Source organism: Salvelinus sp. IW2-2015, linkage group LG31 (genome assembly GCF_002910315.2).
Source record: "Salvelinus sp. IW2-2015 linkage group LG31, ASM291031v2, whole genome shotgun sequence".
Classification (NCBI taxonomy): domain Eukaryota; kingdom Metazoa; phylum Chordata; class Actinopteri; order Salmoniformes; family Salmonidae; genus Salvelinus; species Salvelinus sp. IW2-2015.
This window is the reverse complement of record NC_036870.1, coordinates 364,529-387,503: the sequence shown is the minus strand read 5'-3', so window position 1 is coordinate 387,503 and position 22,975 is coordinate 364,529. Positions and strand designations below refer to the sequence as shown.

Here is a 22,975-nt window from a genome sequence, read left to right as displayed (position 1 = left end):
TGTGTATAGTCTCTCTATTGTTATTTTACTGCTGCTCTTTAATTACTTGTTACTTTTATTTCTTATTCTTACTCATTTTTTTTAAACTGCATTGTTGGTTAAGGCTAAGTGTCCCGCTAACTGGAGGGCGCGCAATTCAAATAAATAATCATAAAAATGATGGATTTTAAACATATATGTCCATGTGTCTTATATCGGCTGAAAGCTTAAATTCTTGTTAATCTAACTGCTAACTCCAATTTACAGTAGCTGTGCCCCTCTACTAGAAGTCGACCGATTATGATTTTTCAATACCGATACCGATTATTGGAGGACAAAAAAAGCCGATACCGATTAATCGGCCGATTTTATTAAAAAAAATATATATAATAATTGTATATATATATCATACACACACACACACACACACATTTTTGTAATAATGACAATTGCAACGATACTCAATGAACACTTTTATTTTAACTTAAAATAATATATAAATACACACACACACAGCTCTGAAGTGACAATGATACTGAAGAGTCTGCTTAGGAGACAAATACTCTCAACTGTTTGAATAAAAATAGAGTTTAAGTTACCTGTGATGAATGTTGAAAACAAAAACTTTAATTTCTATATGCAGGAAATCCTATTTTAATAATGGGCATGGTAAGAATTGACAACCAAAGTGCGAGTCATAATTCCCATGACACCTAGCAAAATCTGAAAAGCGGTTCCTTCATTTATTCCATAGGATATTTTTAGATTCACTTAAAATAAGGTCTGTGTTTCGTGTAGGCTTACATCACCGTGCCAATTTTATAACTGTGTAGATATCCATAAGACAAGGTAACTCTGATCAACATTGGCTAAATATAAGCGAAGATAAAAAAAATTGTAGAGTGGATTTATGAAAATATGTTGACAAACGTTACCTTATYCTAGTGAGATTTACACGGGTATCAAAAGGTCGAGGCGGTTTAAGCCTCCACGAAACACAGACCTTATTTGAAGTAGATCAAGACATTCTCTATGGAAGACATGAACGGTGAAATAACGAAGGAACCCCTGTCAAGTTCAGCCGCAAGTTATTACAGGAATTATAACGCGTCGACTATTTCTCTCTAAACCTTATACCTTTGACTAATCCGGAAACTATCACTTCGAAAACAAAACGTTTATTCCGTTCCGTATTTTATCTAACGGGTGGCATCCATGAGTCTAAATATTCCTGTTACATTGCACAACCTTCAATGTTGTCATAATTACGTAAAATTCTGGCAAATTAGTTCGCAAAAAGCCAGGCGGCCCAAACTGTTGCAAATACCCTGACTCTGCGTGCAATGAACGCAAGAGAAATGACACAATTTCACCTGGTTAATATTGCCTGCTAACCTGGATTTCTTTTAGCTAAATATGCATGTTTAAAAATATATACTTGTGTATTGATTTTAAGAAAGGCATTGATGTTTATGGTTAAGTACACATTGGAGCAATGACAGTCATTTATTGATTGTTTTTTATAAGATAAGTTTAATGCTAGCTAGCAACTTACCTTAGCTTACTGCATTCGCTAACAGGCAGGCTCCTCGGGGAGTGCAATGTAATCAGGTGTTAGAGCATTGGACTAGTTAACTGTAAGTTTGCAAGATTGGATCCTCCGAGCTGACAAGGTTAAAAATCTGTCTTTCGGTCGACCTCTACCCTCTACTAAAACTTTTATTTCTTGTTCGTTTTTAAATTTACAAGCCTGAAACCTTGAACATAGACTGCTGACACCCTGTGGAAGCCATATGAATTGCATCCAGGGAGTGTGTGTTATATTATGTGTTATATTCTCCTACATTATTTTAACATTTCTACAAACTTCTTCAAAGTGTTTTCTTTCCAATGGTACCAATTATATGCATATCCTGGCTTCAGGGCCTGAGCTACAGGCAGTTTACTTTGGKYATGTCATTCAGGCAGGAAGTGGAGAAAAAGGTGCCTAGCCCTAAGAAKTTTAGTAAGTAATCATTTCACTGTATGGTCTACACCTGTTGTATTCGGCACATGTGACAAAGATTTGATTTGATTTGTTGGTGTAGCCTGTATTATGATAATATAGTTTCCCTGTAAACATTCACCACAACACTTCACTATCACCTGGGCATGATGATACCTGTGTCCTCTTCTAATCTTCCTTTCGTATCTCTTCCAATCTGATAGGAGAATGGGTGCAGTGTTGAAAGGTGAAGTGTTGCTACCAGTAGGCTACATTTTAACACAAATTCTAAGCAAATTGTGTTAATACAGAACTTGGCCTAAAACCTGTGCTTAAGGGCTGACATTCATAGCTCAATAGAAAGTGTATGGTKAAACGGATACGTAGAGCTACAATGAGAAACTGGTTAAACAGATACGTAGAGCTACAATGTGAAACTTTCACTGCAATGTTGTTTTACACAACCCAGCCTGCCCATCCCACTTTGCCCAAACCCATTCTCTCCCAGTACTGAAGTAGTGTGAACAGTATTGATTGGCTGTGGATTGACAGTACGGTTGTCATGGTTGAAGAACACTGCTAGATCGATATGTTTAATTGTGCAAAAGTGGTCTGGGATCCCAGAGTAAATCCAAAAGGCATATTTGGAGGACATCTGAATATAAGTAGTGATGATTAGATCATTGCTTCCTGGGTCGAATCTAGATTTGTTTTGTCTTACAGAAACCTGGCTTCATAGTAACATTTTAATTAATATGATTGATGTTGCTGGATACAAATGTTTTAAAGAGAGAGAACCACTGGGAGAGAATGGGGTGTTTTGATATACATCAAGGACTCCATTAAGTGCGAAGAAGTGCTCCTGGGAAGTGAGCCACCTATGGAATGTCTTGGTGTAAATGTGTTCCTGTCATCACAAATGCATTTTTATATTCTAGTTGGGTATAATCCCCCTGCATGTGATGTACAATATTATGCAAAATTAGAAGAACTACTTAAATCTCTTAAATCCAAGTCTGCATGGCTGGTTTTTGGGGACTTCAATATCAACTGGATGGACAACCCTGGCAAAAGTAGGCTTAAAGCAGTCATGACAAAACTAGGTAACTGTCAAATGGTTCATGGGCCCACCAGAAATAGCCAGGCAAAGATTAATTTGATATTCACAAACTGAGCGGATTGAATTACAAAAACAAAGGCGTGCATCTTTCACTGAGGATGGGGGGACAGTGTGCTTTAGGACCATGTGGATGCCTCCGAGCGGTCGGGTAGGCTGTTTGGCGTGTTTATCTGACTGGATTTAGGACCGGGCTGTGTGACGGCAACTTCTGGAAGGCTGGCTGGACCAGCACCGGAGAGTTGAGCATAGTTCAGTGTGTATGCGTTGCGCTCTTTCACCAAGTAGTGAAAGGATGCAGAACAGAAAATGGCTACTCTTTAGTTGACTGATGTAGCTGGCCATGTAACTGCTGTTTAACTTAATTTTTTTCTGTTAACTAGTGTTTATTCGCAGTGCTGAGCTAGAATTGTAACTGACATGTGACGTCAGCTAATGTTTCATCCTTTCTCGACTGAGATGAATGACAAGCTATGCTAGTGAGTAACTACCACATCCAGGTCAGCACTAGCATCCCTATCTAACAGTAATTAGAACATTTATGGAAATGTTTGAACTTTGTTTTGTCCTGTTTCAGAAGTAAATTAACTTGGCAAGCGGGAGAGAGCTGGCCAAAAGTTGGGATTACATTAACTATTCTTTTTTTTCCTCAATCAAACTAGACCTGAATCAAACGATGAAACCATCGGTGTAACGATTGAAGATTGATTTTCTGTTTTCTCAGTGCAATGTGAGTTGTATTAGTCATTATGTCAATGTAACGTTATTGATCTGTCAGTTTCCCTAGCTAATTCCCTTCTTTTCACACTGACACAGTAACAAACAGCTCTAACATTACAAGCTTCACTGTCATGGTGCACAGTAGAGGTCTGYGCAGACCGACATCCCACCCACACCTGCTGGATTTCTATCGACTACCACCCGCTTCCGTAAGATCAGGTCCCAAACCCAACCGCAGTCCTGCAATGTTATTTTATGCATATCTGACACAGCTCAGAGTCCTATAGGATATACCCTAACTTTTTTAGGAGGACAATTTGCAGGCAAAGACAAATAAATGGGTATTAAATTGAAAATGAAAAGGCGCAATACTCGCTCACCATAGTAGCCTAACCTATRTGCGCGTTGTGCCGTTTTTCAATGATTAAATGTTTTGATTGCACTTCGACTTACGTTGGTTGAGCACCCTTCACTTYTTTTCATTATCCATATTTATTTACAGACACTAGTAAACTACAGGGTAATCATATTTAAAAAAAAAAAAAAAATCTATTCACGGTAACTGCAATGTGATTGTGCAGTGAATGAAACAAAGTTCCATCTTGCGTTGTTGGGTAGACATTCAGTAGCTACAGGACAGCAGCTGAAGCTTAAAGCTACATTCTGGGATCTGGGAATAATGGTCATTTCAATTATTGAACCATTGATTCTGTTCTGGGATAATATAATGTATAAATGTACACCAAGGTCATTCTTTGTCACGCCTCATTTTCGGAGGATTAGATGTTGATAGGGGTCTCAGCAGGGTCAGGCAGCCCCATCTAATCCTCCAAAACATGTAAAACAAAACTGTGAGGAAGACCTGGGAAACGCTTTTGATGATGAATGGGTACAGATATGTTAGAATGCCCAGACATGTTCATATAATCTCAGCTGTATTGACTGCAGTTTATGAACCTCCATAGAATGTACTATATGCCAGTGAAATTGAATATCATGCACTCAGAAATATGATTATTCTGCTGGAGGTGTAAAGCACAAGGGGACATACAGTTGAAGTCGGAGTCATTAAAACTGTTTTTTCAACCACTCCACAAATTTCTAATTAACAAAGTAGTTTTGGCAAGTCGGTTAGGACATCTACTTTGTGCATGACAGAAGTAATTTCCCCAACAATTGTTGACAGATTATTTCACTTAATTCACTCTATCACAATTCCAGTGGGTCAGAAGTTACATACACTAAGTTGACTGTGCCTTTAAACAGCTTGGAAAATGTCAGAAAATTATGTAATGGCTTTAGAAGCTTCTGATATAATTTGAGTCAATTGGAGGTGTACCTGTAGATGTATTTCAAGGCCTGCCATCAAACTCAGTGCCTCTTTGCTTGACATCATGGGAAAATCAAAGGAATTCCTAACTGACCTAAAACTGAATTTTTACTAGGATTAAATGTCAGGAATTGTGAAAAACTGAGTTTAAATGTATTTGGTAAGGTGTATRTAAACTTCCGACTTCAACTGTATGTTGTGTTCTTGTGAAGGCTGGCTGAATTCCGGCAAAGAGTAAGTTCTTTTCTCAGCATGTCTACAGGTTCTCTCTTCTCCATGTTTTTGTTTGCTGGGAAATGTTGATACTGGAGAGCCTAACTGTCTTATGTCAGTTAGGATCAGCACTTTATTTTAAGAATGTGAAATGTCAGAATAATAGTACAGAATGATTTAYTTACGCAATTATCAGAAGAAATTGTACAACCCAGCATTTATGTTGGCTATTAAATGAATTGCCATTTATTGGAAGGTTATTGGTTATCCAGACACAATGCATGGAAGAAATATAAAGTTATGTACAATATCACTAGATTTGTTTTAAAGATTAAGGGTAGACTGTGCAACTTTCATAAGGTCTGGCTGGATGCCTTATATGGAATACTGTGCAACAAAAGGAGTCTGTATTGAAGACATGCCCACGTCAGGGGAGATACATATTTAGGCGATCCCTAGCTGCTGGGCTGCTCAGTCCTTTCCCTGGGAGTCTGCCGTACTGTTGTCACACTGGCCTTGGCCTAACACACCTGAAACCAATGAATGTTTCACTAAGATCCTAAAGCTGATTGGGGTGTGTCGGGGCAGGACAGGGTGACCCAGCTATGTGTGCAAGTAAAAATAACTATACAGTACTATTAGGCCTATGTTATGAATTATATGGAGGGTGTACTGTTAATGGGTATGTGTGTTTTTCATTCATCAGAAGACTACAATGTCTTCGATTTAAAATGTTTTTACCTAAATCAGGGATTGTGCATGGCACAATCGTTCCTCCAGAAGATAGTCAATCACATTTTTCCCACTGAGCTTTGTCGATTTAGCACCTGATAAATTCAGGGCAGCAATGTTATTGAGAGCAGTAGCAACATATTTGCAGTTGTCCATGGCTAACGTTATATAAAAATAAAATAAACTGCAGTAGAAAGGATTAGGTACGCATAACGAGCAGCTCATTTTATAGACCCGATGCTACACCACAGACCAATCTGAAACTCCAGCCCACTCATTATCTCAGCCAATCATGGCTAGCAGGAAGGTCCCTTCCTTTTTCTTTGGCTAAACCAACTAGGCTCTGAATTCTTTTTTTATTTTGTTTATTTTTATATATTTTCTCCCCAATTTCGTGGTATCCAATTGGTAGTAGTCTTGTACAGATGGCATAAAAATGTATTAAGGCACATGAAAGTTCACATGTTCAAGAAAACGATTATTTTACGTTCAAATGGCTCCTGTGAATTTGTGACTTGCGACATATGCCTAGTTTCCTGAAACAGGTCACATATATCAATTCATGTTGTAATGAAATGATTCCCTCCTATAGGACAAATTGTCAATAAGTATCAAACATGTGGAAAGGTACTCATGGGAAAGCACAACGGGTCCGGGGCCCGGTTTCCCAAATGCATCTTATTAAAGCTAATTTCATTGTTAGAACCATAGGATCCTTAAATTGCTTCACTCAGAGATCAGTGTAGAAAATGATGCTTCAAGATTAGAAGTAGGTCATGCAGAATTCTTAAATTCAATTAGGCACAGGATTTTTAAAGTAATTTTTGTGACATTAGTCAGGCTTCTCACCCACCTGATAAATCCGTCAATAAGAACGACAGTTTCCAGAGGGATGGAAAAGGGCGCTCTGACAGTCATGGAATTTTGGCCTGCCAAATGACCATGGTCACCGTAATAACCGTTTTGAATAGCAAAAAGGCGCATCCTCTCCTCTGCTCCTGACTGCATGTGCTGCCATATGACTAGAACGGGCGTCCCCATTCAAGCCGATGGCGTAATGGGTGGACTGGCGGCCATTGCGAGTGTACCCATTGGTGCAAAGAAGGAAGTAAAATATGTGCTATGATTCAGAGCTGCCAACTCTCACACATTGGCCATGAGACACGCATTTGACTCTTCATGCTCCCAGTCCACACCTCTTATATCTCACGCATTGAACGTACTGCTTTTATTTGTCTAATTAGTCCATTGTCAATGCGTACATTTTTTTTATTTTTATTTTTTATATCAGAGCACCTGCAAGTGTAATCATTTGATTACATACTTTGAAAATTAATTGCGGCTGTTTTTTTCCAGCCATTCACCATGTACAGTTAAATAAGTCATACAAATAATCATTGGATATTAAATGCTCCAGGCCTCAAATATAATTTGACAATTTATTATTGTGCACAACTCAAACGCATATTTTGTCTATGTAGAGTAAGAAGATGGCAAGGATTTTCAACTAGTACGCACAAACCGTCTGAATATTGAAATTCATTTGATTTTTCTTGAAGGTTGGGTGATTTTTCTTGTTTTTTTTGTTGRGAGAAATTGTGATAACAAGAATGCTTTCAAACACCCAGCACTTGGGAAACGTAGATCAGCCGTCCCAAAATGTTTGGACAAGGCGAATGCAATCTGTGATTTGGTTACCCACTGCCATCAACCATTTAATATTAGAATTTCCTGTGCAGAGCCTTGGTTTAGTGCTAACAATCTCCGGCACATGTCACATACAACTTTCCACCTGAGAACAGGGAGCAATCCCTACTTCTTTTTTTTTTTGAAAAATGTTATCCCCTTTTCTCCCCAATTTTCGTGGTATCCAATCGCTAGTAATTACTATCTTGTCTCATCGCTACAACTCCCGTACGGGCTCGGGAGAGACGAAGGTCGAAAGCCATGCGTCCTCCGAAGCACAACCCAACACAGCGCGCCTCCAACCCGGAAGCCAGCCGCACCAATGTGTCGGAGGAAACACCGTGCACCTGGCCCCCTCGGTTAGCGTGCACTGCGCCCGGCCCGCCACAGGAGTCGCTGGAGCGCGATGAGACAAGGATATCCCTACCGGCCAAACCCTCCCTAACCCGGACGACGCTAGGCCAATTGTGCGTCGCCCCACGGACCTCCCGGTCGCGGCCGGCTGCGACAGAGCCTGGGCGCGAACCCAGAGACTCTGCTGGCGCTGCGATGCAGTGCCCTAGACCACTGCGCCACCCGGGAGGCCTCGTAGTCTGGCTTTTTAATGGCGGTTTTGGAGCAGTAGTTTCTTCCTTTTACTGTGGATATAGATACTTTTGTAACTGTTTCCTMCAGCATCTTCACAAGGTCCTTTGCTGTTGTTCTGAGATTGATTTGCACTTTTCGCACCAAACTGCGTTAATTTATAAGACAGAACTCGTCTTGTTCCTGAGTGGTATGACGGCTACCTGGTCCCATGGTGTTTATACTTGCGTACTATTGTTTGTACAGATGAACGTGGTACCTTCAGGTGTTTGGAAATTGTTCCCAAGGATGAACCAGACTTGTGGAGGTCTACAATTATATTTCTGAGGTCTTGGCTGATATCTTTTGATTTTCATATGATGTCAAGCAAAGAGGCACTGAGTTTGAAGGTAGGCCTTGAAATACATCTACAGGTACACCTCCAATTGACTCAAATGATATCAGAAGCTTMTAAAGCCATGACCTCATTTTTTTGAATATTCCAAGCTGTTTAAAAGCACAGTCAACTTAGTGTATGTAAACTTCTAACCCACTGAAATAATCTGTCAACAATTGATTGAAAAATTACTTGTGTCATGCACAAAGTAGATGTCCAAACCGATTTGCCAAAACTATAGTTTGTTAAGAATACATTTGTGGAGTGGTTGAAAAACGAGTTTTAATGACTCCAACCTAATTGTATGTTAACTTCCGACTTAAACTGTACATTTTTCCAGCAGCAGACTTTGATCAATATTGTCAAAAGCCACACTGAAGTCTAACAAAACAGCCCCCGCAATCTTTTTATCATTAATTTCTCTCAGGCAATCATCAGTTCTTTGTGTGCTGTGCTTGTTGAATGTCCTCCCCTATAAGCATGCTGAACGTTTGTAAAAAATAAAAATAAATGTTTACTGTAAAATAGCWTTGCATCTGGTCAAACACCATTTTTTCCAAAAGTTTGCTAAGGGTTGGTAACAGTCTGATTGGTCGACTATTTGAGCCAGTAAAGGGGTCTTTACTATTCTTGGATAATTTAATTACTTTTGCTTCTCCAGGCCTGAGAGGAGGCTTAAATTGTAGATATGGCAAATAAGACTGGCAATATCGTCCGCTATTATCCTCAGTCATTTTCCATCCAAGTTGTCAGTCCCCGGTGCCTTGTCATTGTTGATACACACTTGTTTCACCTCTTCCACACTCACTTTACGGAATTCAAAATTCGGTCAGATATACTTGGATGTGTAGTGTCAGCATTTGTTGCTGGCATGTCATGCTTCATTATGCTGATCTTGCCAATGAAAAAGTAATTAAAGTAGCAATATCAGTCGGTTTTGTGACGAATGAGCCTTCTGATTCAATGAATCAGAAGTCTGCCTTTTTCCCCCAAAATATTTATATATTTTTTATTGAACTTTTCTTATTTTCAATGACGGCCTAGGAACAGTTAAAGACAGATTTGTACCTTGTCAGCCCGGGGATTCGATCTCGCAACCTTTCATTTACTAGTCCAACGCTCTAACCACTAGGCTACGCTGCCGCCCCATATTGAAGGTGCTCCAACACTTTTTTTWAATATCGTTCTCGATGTCATTTATCTTTGTTTCATAGTGTAGTTACTTTTTTAAATTCAGTTTAGTCACATGATTTCTCAATTGCAGTACGTTTGCCAATTGGTTGTTCAGCCAGACCTATTTGCCATTTATTTTGCTTCATCCCTTTAAACCGTAGTTTTTCTATTCCTCATCAAGCCACAGGGATTCAAGTTTTTATAGTCATTTTCTTAATGTGTGCATGCTTATTAGTAACTGGGGAAAGCAATTTCAGGTCAACTGCAACGTCTGTTTGCTCCTTATTACACACCACGGACCAAGAAATATTCTTTACATCAACAACATAGGAATCACTACAAAACGTCTTGTATGACCTCTTATACACTATATAAGGCCCAGCCTTTGGAACTTTGGTTTCCCTAGATATAGTAGCCGTACAGTGCATTCAGACTAGTCTCCCAGTCCCTGCTGCTGAAAAACATCCCCACAGCATGATGCTGCCACCACCATGCTTCACCGTAGGGATGGTGCCAGGTTTCCTCGAGACGTGACGCTTTGCATTGAGGCCAAAGTGTTGARTCTTGGTTTCATCAGACCAGAGAATCTTGTTTCTCATGGTCTGAGAGTCTTTAGGTGCCTTTTGGCAAACTCCAAGCGGGCCGTTGTGCCTTTTACTGAGGAGTGGCTTCCGTCTGACATCTACCATGACGGCCTGATTGGTGGAGTGCTGCAGACATAGTTGTCTTTCTAGAAGGTTCTCCCATCTCCACAGAGGAACTCTAGAGCTCTGTCGGAGTGACCATTGGGTTCTTGGTCACCTCCTTGACCAAGGCCTTCCTCCACCGATTGCTCAGTTTGGCCGGGCGGCCAGCTCTAGAAAAGTCTTGGTGGTTCCAAACTTCTTCCATTTAAGAATGATCGAGGCCACTGTTTTCTTGGACCAATGTTGCAGACATTTTTGGTACCCTTCCCCAGATCTGTGCTTCGATACAATCCTGTGTGGACAATTGGACAAGCTCTATGGACAATTCCTTCGACCTCATGGCATGGTGTTTGCTCTGACATGCACTGTCAACTGTGGGACCTTATATAGACAGGTGTGTGCCTTTCCAAATCATGTCCAATCATGATCAACCGCAGGCCACGTACGTGWATGGCGTCGTGTGGGCGAGCAGTTTGCTGATGTCAACTTTGAACAGTGCCCCATGGTGGGGTTATGGTATGGACAGACATAAGCTACAGACAACAAACACCATTGCATTTTATCGATGGCAATTTGAATGCACAGAGATACCGTGATGAGATCCTGAGGCCCATTGTCGTGCCATTCGCCTGCCGCTGTCACCTCATGTTTCAGCATGATAATGCACAAACCAATGTCGCAAAGATCTGTACACAATTCCTGGAAGCTGAAAATGTCTCAGTTCTTCCATGGCCTGTATACTAACCAAACATGTCACCCATTAAGAATGTTTGGGATGCTCTGGATCAAGGTGTACAACGGCATGTTCCAGTTTCTGCCAATATCCAGCAACTTCTCACAGCCATTGAAAATGAGTGGGACATCTTTCCCACAGGCCACAATCAACAGCTTGATCAACTCAATGCAAAGGAGATGTCATGCTGCATGAGGCAAATGGTGGTCACACCAGGTATCCTTTTTTTTTTAAAGGTATCTTTGACCAAATGATGCATGTCTGTATTCCCAGTCATGTGAAATCCATAGATTACTGCCACATGCATTTATTCAAATTGACTGATTTTCTTATGAACTGTAACTCGGTAAAATATTTGAAGTTGTTGCACGTTGCATTTATATATTTTTGTTCAGTATAGTTATAAATCAAATAACATTTTATTAGTCACATACACGTGTTTAGCATATGTTATTGCGAGTGTAGTAAAATGCTTGTGTTTCTAGCTCTAACAGTGCAGTAATATCTAACAATGCACACAAACCTAAAAGTAAAATAATGGAATTAAAGAATATATTAGGATTAGACTAAAGTACAGTAGAATAGAATACAGTGTATTCCATACATATGAGTRAAGCAAAAATGTCAGCATTATTAAAGCGACTAGTGTTCCTTTATTAAAGTGGCCAGTGATTTCAAGTCTATGTATGTAGTGCAGCAGCCTCTAAGCTGCAGGGTTACGTAACCGGGTGGAAGCTGCCTAGTAATGGCTGTTTAACRTTCTAATGGCTTTGAGATAGAAGCTGTTTTTCAGTCTCTCGGTCCCAGCTTTGATGCACCTGTACTGACCTCGCCTTCTGGAAGATAGCGAGGTGAACAGGCAGTGGCTCGGGTGGTTGTTGTCCTTGATGATCTTTTTGGCCTTCCTGTGACATCGGGTGCTGTAGGTGTCCTGGAGGGCAGGTAGTTTGTTCCCGTTGTGCAGACCGCACCACCCTCTGGAGAGCGTTGCGGTTGGTGCAGTTGCCGTACCAGGCGGTGATACAGCCCRACAGGAAGCCACATTTCTTCAGCCTCCTGAGGTTGAAGAGGCGCTGTTGTACTTGAAAAAAAAGGTTGGCTCTAGACTAATTTTATTTTTATCCATGTCAGCTTGAGGACGTGAGATGTTGAGTGCAGAGAGAACACTGAGATACAGGGAGAGACAAAATGCTGATCCTGAGAGGAAGTCATTATGCAAATCTAAATTGTTGTCCTAATTTTGAGATTGTAATAAAAACATTTTGGGGGGATATCCAGAGCAGAAATCGAGTTGAGAAATGTAAAGTGAAGCTTCGGGAGAAATGGAGAAACTCAAAGAAGAGGTGTAGTGAAAAGAGAACCTTCATGAACTAATTAATCTAAGAGCAGGAAATCCAGGGAGACCCAGCCCTTGTACAATGCAGCATACCAGAGCATTCACCTATCCTACCAAGGAACAGACAAAGATCAACACTAGGCCCTGGCAGAGCGAGTGAAACTCAAAGGGGAGATGGAAAAACCTTAATGCTTAACCTTAAAACCTTAATGCTGAAAATAAGATGCTGAGGTACAGAAAAAAGGCCTACAGAACAAAAACAGAACTAACGTCAACGGTCAGTGAGGAATACCATTGCCCGTCATGCAACAGAAAAATAAATCTACCAGTGAAAAGCAAAAAAAACATCATTCTGCTCTCAGGGAAGAGACACTGTTGGAAGGAAAGAAGAAAGATAGGAGAATACTGCACAAGGACTACACTCAAAAGTGTTAAGAGGCAACACCGCTTGTCCTACAGACTGTTCAGAAGATACAGGCCATTCTATGTTCGAGACTAAGCCTAGTGACCGCAGTACGTGTGCATGCCATCCACATAAGTACCAGAATCTTCTCATTGACAGTTTGGCAAACGGAGACATGGTTCCTACTAAAAGTCTGTCCCCACTCCTGTCAAGTATAACGTGTAATAGAGGACAAAAGATGCATGCGCCGTGAATGCACTGAATGTTGCTTCGATGAAGTACAGTTTGCTGATCACAACCCTAATAAAGGCCACATGGGAGCACTGGCAGAGAGAATATGTCGCAGTTGGTGATAAGAACTATAAAAACTGTGTAAAGAACCAAAATAGGAATCATAGGGGAGTTGATTTAAAGAGTTCAACTGTGARCTGGAGGAGAATGGCAGTCAACACTAGAACTGGATTCCCCAGTTCAGTTCAGATACATCAAAGAGAATATTAAGCACAATTAGATGGTCCTCCACATGAACTTCTCAGATAATTATGTGTGCAAGTTGAGCAATGAGACTCAGGTTTTCCACTTAGGTGGAAACGGGCAAGAAGGGACAATCCCATACAGGGGTGACACATTCAAGTAATGATAATTTCTTATTAATTGTGTCATGATGAACGGGCAGTGTGGGTGCACATCAAGCTGCAAGGTACCTCTGAAATACACTGTTCAACTAACACAGAATCAACCACAAAACCAGGGAGGTTTTCCAATGCCTCGCAAAGAAGGGAACCTATCGGTAGATGTCACTAGAAATATACAGGGGTCTTTCCTAACTGTTGCCAGAGAGGAAAGAAAGTGCTCAAGAATTTCACCATCAGCCTAATACTGACTTTAAAACAGTTTGTTTTCTCTTATCACAGCAATTAAACTGAGGATGGATCAACATTGTAGCTGAGGCCTCTACAGAATGTTTTATTCCAAAACATGCATCCTGTTGCGCTAAAGTAAAACTGCAAGAAATGTGGCAAAGAAATTAACTTTATGTTCTGAATACAAAGCGTTATGTTTGAGGCAAATCCAACACATTACTGAGTACCGCTTTCATATTTTCAAGCGTGGGGGTGACTGCATCATGTTTTGGGTATGCTTGTCATCGGCAAGGACTCCGGGAGTAAAAAAAAAAAAGGATACAAAGTAACAATACAGCTAAACACAGGCAAAATCCTAAAGGAAAGCCTGGTTCTGTTTTTCAGTAGATACTGGGTAACAAATTCAAATTCAGYAGGATGATGACCTAAAACACAAGGCCAAATATACTCTGGRGTCCCTTACCAAGATGGCATTGAATGTTCCTGAGTGGCCTAGTTACAGTTTGGACCTAAATCGGCTTGAAAATCTGTCAAGACTTGAAAATGGCTGTCAAGTAATGAATAACAACCAACTTGAGAGCTTGTGCAAATATTGTACAATCCAGGTGTTCTTTGAATTTAAAAAAACGAATTCTCACCTTTTCAGGCTTTAGGGTTGTGTAGATTTGAATTAGTTTACTCCCTTGTGTTCCAAGGGTTGTGATTATAAAGTAGTTGTGATTATAAAAAATATGTAATTTAGTCATTCAAAACCCCCATACAGTATGGATGGATTAAAAAAAAAGTATGTTAACTCCAGTGGTGGTGCTTTTTCACATATAGGGCAAACTGCATGGGTGAGGAAGTGGGGCAGAGAGGGCGAGTGGGAGGGGCGTGGGGAGAGGGAAGGACGATGGCTGGCTGGCAAACAGTCCTGTTCGGTGACATTCCGCTCTCTGTTGACATAGTAATGCATTGTGACGTGGCCTTGTCTGAGAGAGTGAGACCAATGGAGCAAAACCCTGGCCTGCTACTGGGTTGTAACGGCGTAGCCTCCCAATACGTTCACCAAACATTGCCATCCGGGCTTATGTCTCCCATTTTTGAAAATCCTGTAGTTTCTCTAATGGCGAAGTACCACAACACAGTTGATTCATCCATGTTTTGACAAGGAGTCTCCCTTGTAATAACATTTGCCAGTTAACTTAATATAGATATGKTTACTTTCTGTCCTATAGTACACTATATGTACAAAAGTATGTGGACACCCCTTCAAATGAGTGGATTTGGCTATTTCAGCCACACCCGTTGCTGACAGGTGTATAACATCGAGCACAAAGCCATGCAATCTCCATAGATGAACATTGGCAGTAAAATAGCCTKACTGAAGAGATCAGTAACTTTCAACATGGCACTGTCATAGGATGTCACCTTTCCAACAAGTCAGTTCGTCAAATTTCTGCCCTGCAAGARCTGCCCCAGTCAACTGTAAGAACTGTTATTGTTAAGTGGAAACGTCTAGGAGCAACAACGGCTCAGCAGCAAAGTGGTAGGCCACACAAGCTCACCGAATGGGAGTGCTGAAGCGCGTAGCGTGTAAAAATCATCTGTCCTCGTTTGCAACACTCACTACTCAGGCTGTTAGAAGCAAAGGGGGACCAACTCCATATTAATACTCATGATTTTGGAATGAGATGGCAGTTAGCCTTACTAACTAACCCCTTCCGATCAACTCTGTTTAAACCCTCAAACTAAAACTTCCCTTATTCATACATTAGATGCCCCAATTCTCCAATTGTACAGCTTCCTCCTCATCCGCTTCTTAAACCAATGGAAACTCACGCAGAACATTTAGTATAGAGAGAATGTCTGGAATCCTGAGAATTTTTTGGAAGACAAAGGCTGACTTGTTAATCTCACCTAATGCCTAATGGTCAAGGCATGGGCTGTTCCAGTGTAAACCAATAGCTAATTACCTCTGGTTATTGATTCATTGCCCCCGGGTTACCAATTAATCAGAAAACGAGAGAACGGCCCTCACTCAACTGCTGTGGGATAAACTTGAGCAGTTTGGCAGCATCTGTAGCCCGAAACTAGCAAGAAAATAAAAGAGGAGTGAGGCAGCTTCTGTGTTGAGACAGATGGGTGGAGGGTGTGCACACTCTGACTGATGGGTCTATGAAGTCTGTGGGAGATGGCTCTGTGGTAGATGAGMGGAGAAAGGCCCATTCCTAGCATAGCCACTGGTGGATCATGCTCCAMGGAGTTGGGACAATAGGAGTATCCTGTCCACCTTTCCCCCCCCCTGCTCATGGTTACATGAGGCTACATGGTTGATGGGCCACATGTAACTGAAACTGTGTCATAAAGCTTGTACAACGGCAATTTAACCAGAGCATGATACCTGTCGTAAGCAATAAGCATTCACAACAGTTTATAACAGCCAATGCATACTCCAGTCCAATGTGCTATCTACTACTAATCCAAATCATTGCATGATTGATACATTGACATCAATTAATTGTCATTAGGGGTTATTGTAAGTGTGCATTGTGTATGTATTATATACACTGAACAAAAATATAAACGCAACGATTTCTATGATTTTTACTGAGTTAGTTCATATAAGGAAATCAATTTACATAAATGTATTAGGCCCAAATCTATGGATTTCACATGACTAGGAATACAGATGGCTTAAAAAAAAAAAGAAGGTAGGGGCATGGATCAGAAAATCAGTCAGTATCTGGTGTGACCACCATTTGCCTCATGCAGTGCGACACATCTCCTTCGCATAGAGTTGATCAAGCTGTTGATTTCATGGCCTGTGGAATGTTGTCTCACTCCTATTCATTGGCTATGCGAAGTTTCTGGATATTTGAGAGATTGGTTTTTTGTGGATATGGAACATTTCTGGGATCTTTTATTTCAGCTCATGAAACATGGGACTAACACTACATGTTGTGTTTTTATATTTTTGTTCAGTATAAGATCATGTTCATGTTGAGTGCTACTGATTTATAAATCAAAGCACTTTCCAGGTGAGGTGGAACAATGGTATGTTTACCCATTTTTTTGGGGGGGGGGTATTTGGTATTTTATTAGGCTCCGCATTAGCTGTAGCAGAAGCAGCAGCTACTCTTCCTGGGGTCCACACAAAACATGAAACATTACATAATACAGAACATTAATAGACAAGAACAGCTCAAGGCACATGTAGCCTATATATCAATACAAACACAAACTATCTAGGTCAAATAGGGGAGAGGCGTTGTGCCGTGAGGTGTTGCTTTATCTGTTTTTTTTAAACTAGGTTTACTGTTAATTTGAGCAATATGAGATGGAACAGAGTTCCATGCAATAATGTCTCTATATAATACTGTACGCTTTCTTGGATTTGTTCTGGATTTTGGTCACTGTGAAAAGACCCCTGGTGGCGCGTGTGTGTCAAAGCTGTGTGTAAATTGACTATGCAAACAATTTGGGATTTTCAACTCAATGGTTCTTTATGAAAAGAAGTGATGCAGTCAGTCACTTCTCAACTCTTAGCCAAGAGAGACTGGCATGCATAGTATTTATATCAGCCCTCTGATTTACAATGAAGAGCAAGATGTGCCGCTCTGTTCTGGGCCAGCTGCAGCTTAACTAGGTATTTCCTTGCAGCGCTTGACCACACAACTGGACAATAATCAAGATAAGATAAAACTAGAGCCTGCCAGACTTGCTTTTTGGAGTGTGGTGTTAAAAAAGCAGAGCGCATCTTTATTACGGACAGACCTGTCCCCATCTTTACAACCATTGAATTTATGTTTTGACCATGACAGTTGACAATCTAAAGGAACGCCAAGTAATTTAGTCTCGTCAACTTGTTCAACAGCCACACCATTCATTACTAGATTCAGCTGAGGTCTAGAGCTTAGGGAATGACTTGTAGCAAATACAATGCTCTTAGTTTTAGATGTTCAGGACCAGTTTATTACTGGGCACCCATTCCAAAACAGACTGCAACTCTTTGTTAAGGGTTTCAGTGACTTCATTAGCTTTGGTTGCTGATGTGTATGTGGTTGAATCATCATTATCATACATGGGCACACATGCTTTGTTTAATGCCAGTGGCAGCTCATTGGTAAAAATAGAAAAGACCTAGAGAGCTGCCCTGCGGTACACCACACTTTACATGTTTGACATTAGAGATGCTTCCATTAGATAGATTGCCATATCGTGGATTCAGAGCCAAGGTTGAAAAGCCATAACACATTTTTTTTTAAATAGTTAAAAAATAAAAATAAAAAAAACTTTATTTAACTAGGCAAGTCAGTTAACTTCTCTGCGCTACGGATCCCTTTAGCGGGATCATTTTCCTAAACAACCGCTGAATTGCAGGGCGCAAAATATTACTACAAATATTTATAATCATGCAATCACAAGTGAAATATACCAAAACACAGCTTAGGTTGTTGTTAATCCACCTATCGTGTCAGATTTTGAAAATATGCTTTGCAGCGAAAGCAATCCATGCTTTTGTGAGTATCAATCAATGCTAGAACAGCTAGCCCCAAATTAGCATGGTCAGAAAAGCAATAAAATTAATTTCTTACCTTTGATAATCTTCGGATGTTTGCACTCACGAGACTCACGAGACCCAGTTACACAACAAATGTTCTTTTTGTTCAATAAATATGACTTTTATAACAAAAACGCGCAACCCAAATGGTGTTTCATGTTCAGAAAACTACAGCCTCGTTCCGTTCGACGAAAATTCCARAAAGTATCCGTAATGTTCTTAGAAACATGTCAAATGTTTTTATAATCAATCCTCAGGTTGTTTTTAACAAACCATAATCGATAATATTTCAACCGGACCGTAACCCTCTCGCGCGCAGGAACTAATCAAGGACACCTGACTACTTTTGAAAAATCTGGCTCATTATTCAAAATAAAAGCCTGAAACTATGTCTAAAGCCTGGTCACAGCCTGAGGAAGCCATTGGAAAAGGAATCTGGTTGATACCCCTTTAAATGGAAGAAAGACGGGCAAGGAAACAGATTAAAAAAGAAATCACTTCCGGGTTAGATTTCCTCAGGTTTTCGCCTGCAGAATCAGTTTTGTTATACTCAGACAATATTTTGACAGTTTTGGAAAATTTGGAGTGTTTTCTATCCTAATCTGTAAATTATATGCATATTCTACGATCTGGACCTGAGAAATRGTCCGTTTACCTTGGGAACGTTATTTAAAAAAATATWATAATAATAATCTGACCCCTAGCGTCAAGAGGTTTAAGAACAAATTCTTATTTACAATGACGGCCTAACCCAGACAAACCCTAACCCAGGCGATGCTGGGCCAATTGTGCGCTGCCCTATGGGACTCCCAATCACGGCCTGAATCGAACCAGGGCCTGTAGTGACGCCTCTAGCACTGAGATGCAGTGCCTTAGACCGCTGCGCCACTCGGGAGGTTATGGTCAATAATATCAAGATGGTGTATAGATACTGAGAAGGAACAATGTAGCTGTGTTCGAATAGTCATACTAACCATACTATTTGTGATGTAAATTGAGTATGTAGTATGCTTATCGATCATAGTATGGCTATAGTTAGTAGAGGTCGACCGATTTAATCGGAATGGCCGATTTGATTAGGGCCGATTTCAAGTTTTCATAACAATCGTTAATCAGCATTTTTGGACACCGATTATGGCCGATTACATTGCACTCCACGAGGAGACTGCGTGGCAGGCTGACTATCTGTTATGCGAGTGCAGCAAGGAGCCAAGGTAAGGTACTAGCTAGTATTAAACTTATCGTATAAAAAACAATGAATCTTAACATAATCACTAGTTAACTACACATGGTTGATGATATTACTAGTTTATCTAGCTTGTCCTGTGTTGCATATAATCGATGCGGTGCCTGTTAATTTGTCATTGAATCACAGCCTATTTCGCCAAACGGGTGATTTAACAAGCGCATTCGCGAAAAAAGCACTGTCGTTGCACCAATGTGTACCTAACCATAAACATCAATGTCGTTCTTAAAATCAATACACAAGTATATATTTTTAAACCTGCATATTTAGTTAATATTGCCTGCTAACATGAATTTCTTTTAAGTAGGGAAATTGTCACTTCTTGCGTTCTGTGCAAGCAGAGTCAGGGTATATGCAGCAGTTTGGGCCGCCTGGTTTGTTGAGAGCTGTGTGAAGACCATTTTCTTCCTAACAGACGGTAATTCATTTGCCAGAATTTTACATAATTATGACATAACATTGAAGGTTGTGCAATGTAACAGCAATATTTAGACTTATGGATTCCACCCGTCAGATGAAATATGGAAAGGTTCCGTATTTCACTGAAAGAATAAATGTTTTGTTTTCGAAATGATCGTTTCTGGATTTGAGCATATTAATGACCTAAGGCTCGTATTTCTGTGTGTTATTATAATTAAGTCTATGATTTGATAGAGCAGTCTGACTGAGCGGTGGTAGGCAGAGACAGGCTCGTAAGCATTCATTCAAACAGCACTTTCATGCATTTGCCAGCAGCTCTTCACTGTGCTTCAAACACTGCGCTGTTTATGACTTCAAGCCTATCAACTCCCGAGATTAGGCTGGCAATACTAAAGTACCTATTAGAACATTCAATAGTCAAAGGTATATGAAATACAAATAGTATAGAGAGAAATAGTCCTATAATAACTACAAACTAAAACTTTTTACCTGAGAATATTGAAGACTCATGTTAAAAGGAACCACCAGCTTTCATATATTCTCATGTTCTGAGCAAGGAACTTATGTTAGCTTTTTTTACATGGCACGTATTGCACTTTTACTTCTCCAACACTTTGTTTTTGAATTATTTAAACCAAATTGAACATGTTTCATTATTTATTTGAGACTAAATTGATTTTTATTTATGTATTATAATAAGTTAAAATAAAAGTGTTCATTCAGTATTGTTGTAATTGTCATTATTACAAATATATATAAAATCGTCCGATTTAATCAGTATCGGCTTTTTTTGGTCCTCCAATAATCTGTRTCGGCGTTGAAAAATCATAATCGGTCGACCTCTAATAGTTAGTATGCCAAAAGTTCCCAGATGTCGTACTAAATTTGCCAAAATATGAATTATGCAAGTAGTAAACACTATTTCCGTTCTTTTAAGGCCCATAATGCAATTCTTCAGAAAATGGGCATGGCTTCACAACGTTTTCAGATTTTAAGTAAATGGCGGAAAATATGCAGCCAAAGTCCGATGAGCGTGGATGAAAATGTATTGCTCAACATTTGTCATAATTAGTTAAAGCAATGTAATGACTTTTCAAATAGGTTACGTTTCACGTTATGTTGTCTGACAATTTGTTAGCTGTCTTACGAAACGCATATTACAGCAGTATGTACTGGTACGTTAGCTAGCAATGTAACGTTAGTTGGCTACTAATACATCGGACTTGCCAGTATATTAACACACCTGAAGTCGTATATCTAGCTAGTAATTTATGCTACGCACAAACAAGTACCCACTTGGAGGTCTGCGCGGCACTGATTTCTTCATCTCACCCACACCCGCAGCTTTTCATAACTATCTGACTGCCTTTATTTTTCTGTATGCAAGAACTGGTCCCGAAACCAACCTCAGTCCTGCATTGTTATTTTAGACATGTGATGCAACTGGGAACTCGGAACTCTGGCTTCTATATAGAGCTCTGACTTTCCGACCAAAAGTTCACTGTCTTCATGATTTGACATTGTGTATTTTTCCCGACTTTCCAGTTGATTTCAAAGCACCATATAACTCATGGTAGGCTACCCTTCGCCAGCTTATATCTGTATGACGCTGGATTCAGTGTTCTCATTGTCGACCACGCCCCCTGACTTTGAGAATCTCCCAAGCGACATGCATCAAGCAGACCCATCTCATTAGTGGTGGTGAGATGAGACCTTATGTCAGACTAATTTGCAATTGACTGTCATAGCCCCACATTGAAAGTATGTGATGGTGAGTGGAGGAGACAATCAGAAATAAATAGAAAAACATTCTAACAGTGACTGCCATAGACTCAAATAAAAAAAGTTAACATTGGCTGTTAAATTAGGTAATTTTTTTTCTAGGGAAATTTCAGATATCAAAATGGGGTCGTGGACATAAAACAAAGTTGGAGAGAAAGCGGACACTTTCTCTTGAGCTACGTTTTGCATATAGCCTACCTTTTTTAGGAGCGGGATGGTTTTCAGATGGAGACATATGGGTGATCAATATTTAATTCTAGGCAATGTAGTAAACCTATTTAGAAAGATAACTGTGTGTGCTTCTCCGCCAATGCTATTATTCTATTTAATTGAGACTACATGCACACCTGATCTCGCACGCAGAGGTAGGCTATGGCTATTGAACTTGAAGCGCCAAAAATGATGAGCGTGGACACTTGCACTTTCTCTTGAGCTAYGTTTTGCATATAGGATATAGCTTATCTTTTATGAGCGGGCAGCATGAAAAATTCCGACTACGTCACAATGATCGCTGTCGGACCCGCAGGCCCTCTAAACCCACTCTCTTCAGTCATTATCTTTCTCCTCCTCTCTCACACATTACGCCCACACAGAAAGGACTACATCAGCACAAAGAAATGCTCAGTCGCCCAGTGGCATAATTGTCTCAATGAATACTTTACATCCTGTGAGAAAAGCAATTGTACAGAATAGGGCATATGATAGGGTATCATGAAGATATGCCATATCTCATACTATACCAGTTGCATCATACTTKTTGTCCTTAAGCAACAGTGGGTCATACACTACGCAAGTATAAGGAAAGGTCTGKGAAATGAAGTAGGAGAAATATGAAAAAGATCCAAGCGGATGTCAATCCGTATAATGGAGGTCATATGCAAACCCCATCAATGGCCGTCCTGTGGTGGCAGGCAGCAGTGACTAAGAGGAAACTAAACAGCCCCAGGCAAATTCTAGACTAGTAGAGAAACAGTGAGACACCAGAATGAGATGTGAATTTCATGTGTAGTGTACAGTATGTCTTTGTGAGAATGAAAGCGGTGCACTAAGTGGATGATTAACCGTGTG

At 40.2% G+C, this 22,975-nt stretch overlaps 1 protein-coding gene across 1 annotated transcript in view; it reads left to right on the top strand.

Moving 5' to 3' along the window:
- cgnb (cingulin b) overlaps window positions 1-22,975 on the top strand; it is a 54,427-nt gene that overhangs the window by 2,654 nt on the left and 28,798 nt on the right. The gene's annotated exons all lie outside the window — the stretch shown is intronic.